At 49.0% G+C, this 8,253-nt stretch overlaps 1 long non-coding RNA gene across 1 annotated transcript; it reads left to right on the top strand.

Moving 5' to 3' along the window:
• The first annotated feature begins 207 nt into the window (after positions 1-207).
• Positions 208-7,809, top strand: LOC119108736 (uncharacterized). The gene is made up of 3 exons (XR_005095348.1): positions 208-233; positions 6,073-6,188; positions 7,690-7,809. It is a non-coding gene; the product is annotated as an uncharacterized LOC119108736 (long non-coding RNA).
• Positions 7,810-8,253: the final 444 nt, after the last annotated feature.

Here is an 8,253-nt window from a genome sequence, read left to right as displayed (position 1 = left end):
CTGACGAATGGCGTCTGTCTTCAGCCGAGCCGGAGCCGGCGGCCGAGCAGGGCGTGGGGCCCAGCTTCACCAGCATACCGCCACGCGACGCCGGCGTGTTCGACCACCAGACGGGCACGACGCTGGAGTGCCGCGCCGACGGCTCGCCACCCCCAACCTCACCTGGGTCTCGGCCGGTGGACGCCAGGTGACCTCGGTGCCGGCGTGCGGCTGGTCAAGAAGGGTCAGATCAGGTCAGTCGAGGCAACGGCCGCCGTTCAATGCTCTTGCAACGCGCGCGCCAGATAGCAATGCTCTCTGGGTTGTACCAATAGGGAGCACAAATGTCAGCACGCCCGCAAGGTAACGGGCTCGTGGTTTGAACGCGCCCTGTTGGTGCAAATTCGTACACCTGAAGTTCGAGGAACCAGTAATCGGCACAAGTTATTGACACAGAACACAAAACTCTCACGAAGCCGAATGACCTAAGTGCCAACAAACTGAGCTCATGAACCAAATCGCAACATCAGATTTCGCTCATTGGACCGAAAAATCATGTGTTCTGTGGGAGACGGTGTGGAAGTTGGGTGATTGGTGCATCGTTCACAAAATGTGATTCCGACATGCTTGGGGACACTGGTGGGAAATATCCACCAATGACCGGCCTAAAGTACCATGTTGCCATGGTAACGTATATGTCGCACGAACTAATGAGATGTGGTTGGACTACGAAAAGGATATCTTGGAGGCCAAATTCGAGAGTTTCGGGAATGTGGCAGACAGCTGCTGGTTGGACACATTTTGAGCTGAGCTCCATTTCTTTGGCAGCTTTAAGTCTAAGCATGGAGTGCGTAGCATGCGTGTCGACCTGAAACAGCGCGCGGTTACACAAGTAGCAGCGGTGGGATTGGAATGAGTTCCACGACATAAGTGCTATAACAAAAACTCCTACCGACAGGAATGGTACGAAATCAATTCTACTGTCGATATTCATGTCCGACATTTGTTCAACGCGACAAAATCCGTGCTGCAAAAGATTATATCCGTCATTGTTTCTACTGGAAAAACTTGTACAACCAATACTTATACACGAAACTAATTCTACTGCAAAATTGTATCTGCGATGTTACTGCTACGCGACAAAATTGTATCTGCGATGTTAATGCTACGCGACAAAATTTATGTTTCATACAATTGTACCCCGCCATTACTTTTACTGCAAAAACGTATACAGCCATTAGGTATGCATGGCATTACTTCTACTGCAATGACTTATCCATAACTTAGGAACTGCACGTCCAAACTTACACTTCAGATTTAAACCCGTCATTACTTTTACTGCAAAAAGCATATACAGTCATTGGTTACACACAAATTAACTTCTATTGCAAAGACCTAAGAGGCAAGATTAGTGCTAGACGATGCAACTTTTAGGTTAGAATACAGAATTCCCTTTACTTTTACTGTAAGAACGTACGATGTTGTTACGTATACGCAACAATACTTCTACTGCTTATAATGCCTGGCCGTTGAAGTGCAAATGATGTGGGCACCTAGGAGCAATGAAGAACAGCTTACGGGCTGGGAGGAAACCCCAGCTGGGTAGCACTGAAGCTAAATGTTCGTGGTGCTGGCAACGAAAAGTTATTTATTCGGCATGTTACGTGATTTTGGTCTATGTGTAGTACTTGACGTATAAACAAGGGCTGTAGTTTGGGTGGCAAGATGTCAATGGTGGTATAACTCCTTGAAATATTATATTTGTCGTGTAGCACCAGAGCCTTATACAAGTCACTGCATTAGAAGCAATGCCGCGCTTCAATGAACATCTAGCCAGAAGGGTAGTCTGATAGTCAGTAGGAGACCGCGTCCAGCCCATCCGCGATAGGAAGGTGCGCCACATTCGGGGCAGACACCGCGCTTCGAGTATTTGGAGCAGGTTTGGCCCCTTTTTTCTGCTTAGCATTCAAACTTGTTTTGCAACACAACGACACTTGCACCATTCACTTCTGTAGAAGAAGAAGAGACTTCTATGCAGTCGCGTAGAATTATTGCCGCAAGTGGGTTTAAACGATCGCAATATTCACAGCAGCCACAACAGTGTGACTGCACCCAGCCAAGTGCTTCCATGTGTTCGCTCCCTCTGCAAGATTTGTGTGAGGCTTGACCTGTTGGTTTGGGTACTGACAGATATAATTTTCGGAGCGCGACCTGTATCGTATAGCACACATGTCGCATATAGTATTGGTCGAAGGAGAGTAATATGGCTGATGCAGGACCATATAGATTTTTACGGCAGACGCAATGGCGGATATAGCGTTTTTAAGTCTCACTCTTTAATTCTTTTCAAGTTCTGTGGTGCGGCCATATGTTACATGAGGCTCGTTGCGGTTGAAATAAAGCCTCATGTAAGTAAAGACTGCTGGCAGTCTTTGCTGTAGAGGTAATTAATTCTGTTTGTTATTCCAGCATGAGTCTGTCGTGTAGTACTCATGTGGTGTATGAGTTTTGCTGCAGAAGTTCTGCTCGCTTATAAATAAAGACTGTATAAGTCCTGATTGTTTAAGTAATGACAGGCATAAGTTTTCCAATGCAAGAAATGTCGCGTATAACAGTCACACGCGACATGACTTGTACTGACTGGTTGGCAGTTATTAGTTGGTTAGCAGTTACTTCCATCTGCCAGCCAGTCTGGAGCGCGTTCGCTTGATGATGGCTATTTAAAAAATTCGGGTTTTGATGATGTCATATTAGTTTTGCAAACTGTCGCAAGTCGAAAACTAGAAACATCACCTAAAAGTGCGATATCCAGCATAAATAAACGTTGCCAGCAATGAGTGCAGCGATTTGTCGTGTCAGGGTAGGAGCATTTTGAACCAGTGTCGTTATTGGCCCGTTATTTGTATGTTTTTTCTTTGGGTTACGGACCAAAGGCCCAAATACAGCCAGGTTCTAAATCATCTAAATATCAACGTGTGAGTTGCAAATCCGAACGAAATGTCTGCATACTTTTCCAACGGGGGCAGGGCCTTTCTTGGACAACTGGTGTCCTGGTCAGTCCTGTTGGCAAGCTCACACTGGCGCGCGCCCGGAAACCACATGGTCTTTCAGTTCGTCCATCTGAGGCCTGAGCCGCATTACACCGGGGTCAACGGCACAGTCTACCCCCTCAGGTAGGTTAACCGACCCCGAAGCCCGACACCCGCCTGGCCCCAGTGGGGCGTGAAATGAGTAATGCTTACTAGGGCTAGAGACGATAATGATTTGGCATCGATAACGATGCGTTTGTAGCCTTAGTGGTCGATCACCAATGCATTATCAAAACATTTCACTCCTGTCTCGGACAATGACCGCATTGGTGAGCCTCCCAAGACGCGGCTCATGTTCCTGTCGTCCAGCTGGCGATCTTCCCACGTTACACGAAAGGAAGCAGTACAATACAAGAAGGTGAATCAAACTGGCATACCCTTTAATTTCATCGATGAAGATAAATTTGCAGCCTCATTTACCGATTAGTGTTCCATTACGGTCTACTTCGTACACTGATACCTATCTTCTCAAGCACGGTTATGCGTAAAGAAGCTGTGATATTAAACTCATAAGTTACGGAGTGTGCCGGTCAAAGCCTTCCTGTACAAAAGTTACGCCTTTCTTAATATGATTATGCCCCTATTCTAGCCAATATCGCAGTGCATCTCGTCAAAAACGTAATTAAGCTTCTCCTCGTTCTGCTTATGAAAATAAATTCAACACATGACAAATAGACAAATCAATGCGTTGAAGCCAACTACAAGCAAACCAATGTTGACACGCGCGCTGTAGCGTTCCTTCGTATGGTTTTCTTACTGCGGAAACACGGGGTCCCAGCGGCGAATTAAGTGAGCACTTGGCACTTGCACTTGCACAGGCACTTGCCCGCTTGGCCAGTCACAAACGTTCCTTTATTTGCCCCAGTAGAGGTGCGCACGGTGTATGTTGTGGCGGTGGTCGATACCTCAGGGATGAAGCGCATTGTATGTTATGGCGGTGGTCGATACCTCAGGGATGAAGCGCAGTGCTGTTACAAAGCATTTACATTTTTACAATTTTACAACAAAAAATTACACTTACAAGCACTACAAACACTGGCAGCGCAATTTGGACTCGGAAATAGATAAGACAGTGGTAATAACCTTACCGCCCTGAAAAAAAAAACACAGGAGAATGGAGGCATAGGTGCGTTGATATTTCGGCAGCATGCCTTTCTCGGGACAATAGCGGAAGTGAATTCCCTTCTGCTTTTGCCTCGATAAATGCATGTTGCCGAAACACTGGCCCAATTTATTTCCATTCTCTTGCTTTTCTCCCAGGGATAAGGCTATTACTGCAGTCTTATCCATGCGAATAATGTTCTTCGCAAATTCACTTAAAAACTTACACAATTTTGAATCGAATAGGACTCGAAAATGATTAAAATTGATATCCTTATGATGTGTTGGCTCTACTGCAGTGGCAGAGCCCAGCGTTATTATAAGACGTAACTTGTCCTGAGGTTTCACTAGAGTACATTTTGAAATGTGACCCAAAGGCAGGGCACTCTCTTGAAAGAGAACTGTGACGATGGTTGTTGCGATTGTGTCAAAACTGTTATCAGTTTACTGACGATTGATCAAAAATGAGCTACACGTGCTATTTTTTTGCAGCGTGCTATACGTATGGCATCTGTCATAGGGTTTCGATTGAGCCCAGCTAGCACAAAGTCGAGCCGGTTGGTGTAAATCAAATTAACTATCCAACACAATAAGTGAAACGCTTGTGTTGATGCCGGCTGTAATACAGGCATGCTTGCTAATGATGCTATGTTTATGTGGCCTTAACGAGCGTTATCATTAATTTTCTCCCGAGCACGCCGTCTCTGCTACTGGACAGCAGCTTCTGAGAGTCTCGTCTCCGATCTGAGAGCCCCTGAAATTATTCATGTAGGTCTGATAATTTATATCAGATTTGAATGCGGTGACTGGATATTTTAGGACAAGTTCTCACTTGATCGTCAGAAAGTCGAGGAACGGAGTCTAGATGTCACACGAACACATTGCGGTCAGAGAGTTGTATTCAATAATTCAGATGTGTTAAACATTTTGCACCAAAACACTCGCACACTTCCCAGAACATCTTAAGCTATGAGACGAACGCCTAGCATTTGTGTGCGTGTAAAAATGCAACAATGTGTCGTATTTTATATGGTTATGTTAATAAAGCGTTCTTCAACGCAGCTGAAGGCTACGCGATCCGATCACCGATGCCTGCTACAGTCTGCTCCGCTGAATTCTCTGAGGATTGGATTCGCAACGACGGCCGGGGCTAATGCCGTCGGTGGGCAGAGGCGAACGGCGGCCTCCTTTGTACGTCGCTATGTCAACACGGGCTCGCTCGGGTCGGCTGCGACTCGATAGCGCCGACAGACAAAAACGTGACGCCAGGCGTCCGTCCTGGAAGAAGCCTGGCAATCGGGTCAGAAGCCCGACCGCTCTCCGGTGCGTCGACAAAGCTGAGCTCCCTGGAGCAGAAGGGCTTTGATGAAATAGACGACGCGGAGGAATGCTGCGGAGAGTGGCGAACGTGTGAGGTGTTGACTGTCGACGGCCACGCGAGACATCAATGGAGAAACGTTCTGGACGTAGCTAAATCTCCGTCAGTTCGAGGATCACTTCTACAACATGCGTCTGTTCTTGCGTCAGTCTCCATGGGCGAATAGAACCGGGCGTATTGCGACGAAGTCAACTGCCGAATAAAAAGAAGAGGATAGAGATGCAAAGCAGGAAGCACAAAAATGCAGCAGATTAAGTTTCTGCAACTTGGAGCGTTGTTATGGCACAACGAAGTAGTAAACTGTCATTATAACACAAGAACAATGTCCTCGGTGACCTCGACATCCGCGCTCGCACGGGATCCAGCACTCCCCACCAACTGATCCCGTGCGGCAGAGCAGATTGTGTCCGCACCGACTGCTGCCGTGGGTAAGCTGCCGATAATTGGACGTCCCAGCGCCGCCAGCTGTTCACCACGTGTACCACGTCCTGCGAGCACGCTTCAGTCGCCCCTCCCTCGTTCCAGATACTTCTCGTTCTCACCGGACATGTATCGCCACGACTTCCACAGCACCGAAGTGCGCTGTCTGGCCTCCAACAGCGCCGGGGCCATCATCAGCCTGCCGGTGCACATCAGGGCAGGTCAGCTGACACTTTCGCCCGCTCCCCGAACAGCCAGCTGAGTGGGGCACTCCGCGTCCGTCGGGGAGGGGTGGGGACTGGAGCCGGGTGACGTCGTCGGCTGAGATTGGGTCGTTTGGCGGGGGCCATTTACTGGCGTCACGTGCGGGGCATCAGCCGTTCCGGTGCCGGGCAAGTGTGCATTCGCTGGCGCACTGGCAACGTGGTGAAATACGCACTGAGAGCTCAGCTTCCCTGCATGCGTATGCTTTGGCACAAAGAGATGAATGCAAACGATTTGAGCCGCGAGTACAAGTTATTTTCGAAGTTGACTCTACCCAACTATCACGTCCAACGCAAAAGCGTCGGTGCCATCTTCCTAGCAGCTGCGGCAAAAATGTATTCATGCTACTCCTAACAAACATATTTTTCAACGCGAGCATCTCCTGGAGGCGAGAGGGCCGCTTCTCTTCGGAACGATGTCTTAACGGCTTTCAGCCGCGCCGAAGACGAATGATGGTGACGCTGGCAGGGGGTTATTCTCGGCGACGGTGCGCACTCCCGTCAGGGCTCGCCGGCAAATACCCAGACCACCACCTGGTTCGCTGCTTATGGGGGGGGGGGGGGGAGGGCTTCAGCGGCTGTCTGAGACTCATTAACATTCAGCTGGCACTCCGACATCCCGTGGATCATTGCAGCAATTGATCGGATGAATTGGCGTCAAGCTCCGTTCAGAACAGTCTTCAGGAAGTGGGCCACACAAAGGGCAAAGGTTTCACAAGGGAGTGGGAGAACTTCTAGATTAACACCACCATTGAGACGTTCAGTTCACGAGAGCGTGTTTTCGCCACTTCCGCGATAACGAAGACGGCCCACGTAATTAAACTCCATATCTCCATACGGGAGCGGACGGGGCGGCCCGTTCGCGCCATTCATTTTGAGGCTGGAGAAGGAAGAGACCATTAATCTCCATCGCCGTCTGTAGACCACACCACCCACCCTGCCCACATGTGTCAGCCCGCACCACACAGGGTGCTGGGTGCCGGAAACGGCTTTTGTGGTCGCGGCCACGGTAAACAAAGACCAACTTATCGAGAAATGTGACTAGGGCGCCGGCACGAAGCTAATGCTGATTTGCTCCAAGTGCGATTGATGGTGTGTTTGGCAGCGCCGGCGCCGCGCGGGATCGATGCACGTTTTCAGTCTTCAAGATTAACCTGGCCGGCGGATCAATGAGCTCATTAAACGTGCCCATGAAGTAAACGCTCGGTTCGCTAATGACGCTTTGAATCATGTTGAAGAGGGCTGTTCCCTTCATATGTAACATATTGAGCTATTAGTACAAGTCTTAGTAAAACATTCAGTAGACGATCAGTCACTGGGACGAACGAAATGACTGTACTTGCTACCGTAGTATGTTTTCACTAAGGCTCGCACACAAGCTTCCTCAAGTGTGTATGACGTCCGTCGTCTCACCAGTGTGCCCCCCTCCCCGTCAACCTCACCGCCGGCCCCTCTGCAGTGATGAACCAGCCGTTTAACCTGGGGGTGCGGGACAGCTACGCCTCGCCCGGCAGTCCCGCCCTGTTCACCTGCGACGTGCCCGACTACGTCACCGACCACGTGACCGTGGCGTCGTGGGTGCGCGACGACGAGTTTCAATATCTACCCCAGCGACGATACCGGTCAGTGCAAACGTGATGGAATGAAACTCGCGTCCCACGGCGACGTAACAGTTATCGTGCCGCGGCAATGCTGACAGCAAAAACCAGATCTAATGACAAGCTACTGGCGGCCAGTTGTGCTGGTCTCCTTTCATAATGTATGCATGATTGGTTTTGGCACTGACATTGTTTCATGTAATGATTGTTGAAATGAAAACAAGGGACGTTTCACTTCATCGTACAACACTTGGAAGCGCTGGGCAGTTTCAGGCGCAAACTACAAAAAAAAAAAACAACTAAGTTGGTGTCTGCCCATACATTGCGCCGCTTCATGTTCTGGAGTGCTCAGGAAAGTGAAAGCATGCCAAAGTTCTGGCAGAGTTTCTGATAAACTGCAGGACGAAGAAATTGTTTATGAGGTT

This window comes from Pollicipes pollicipes, unplaced genomic scaffold, assembly GCF_011947565.3.
Source record: "Pollicipes pollicipes isolate AB1234 unplaced genomic scaffold, Ppol_2.1 Scaffold_6686;HRSCAF=7923_pilon_pilon_pilon, whole genome shotgun sequence".
NCBI lineage: Eukaryota > Metazoa > Arthropoda > Thecostraca > Pollicipedomorpha > Pollicipedidae > Pollicipes > Pollicipes pollicipes.
This window is presented reverse-complemented; position numbering and strand designations above follow the sequence as displayed.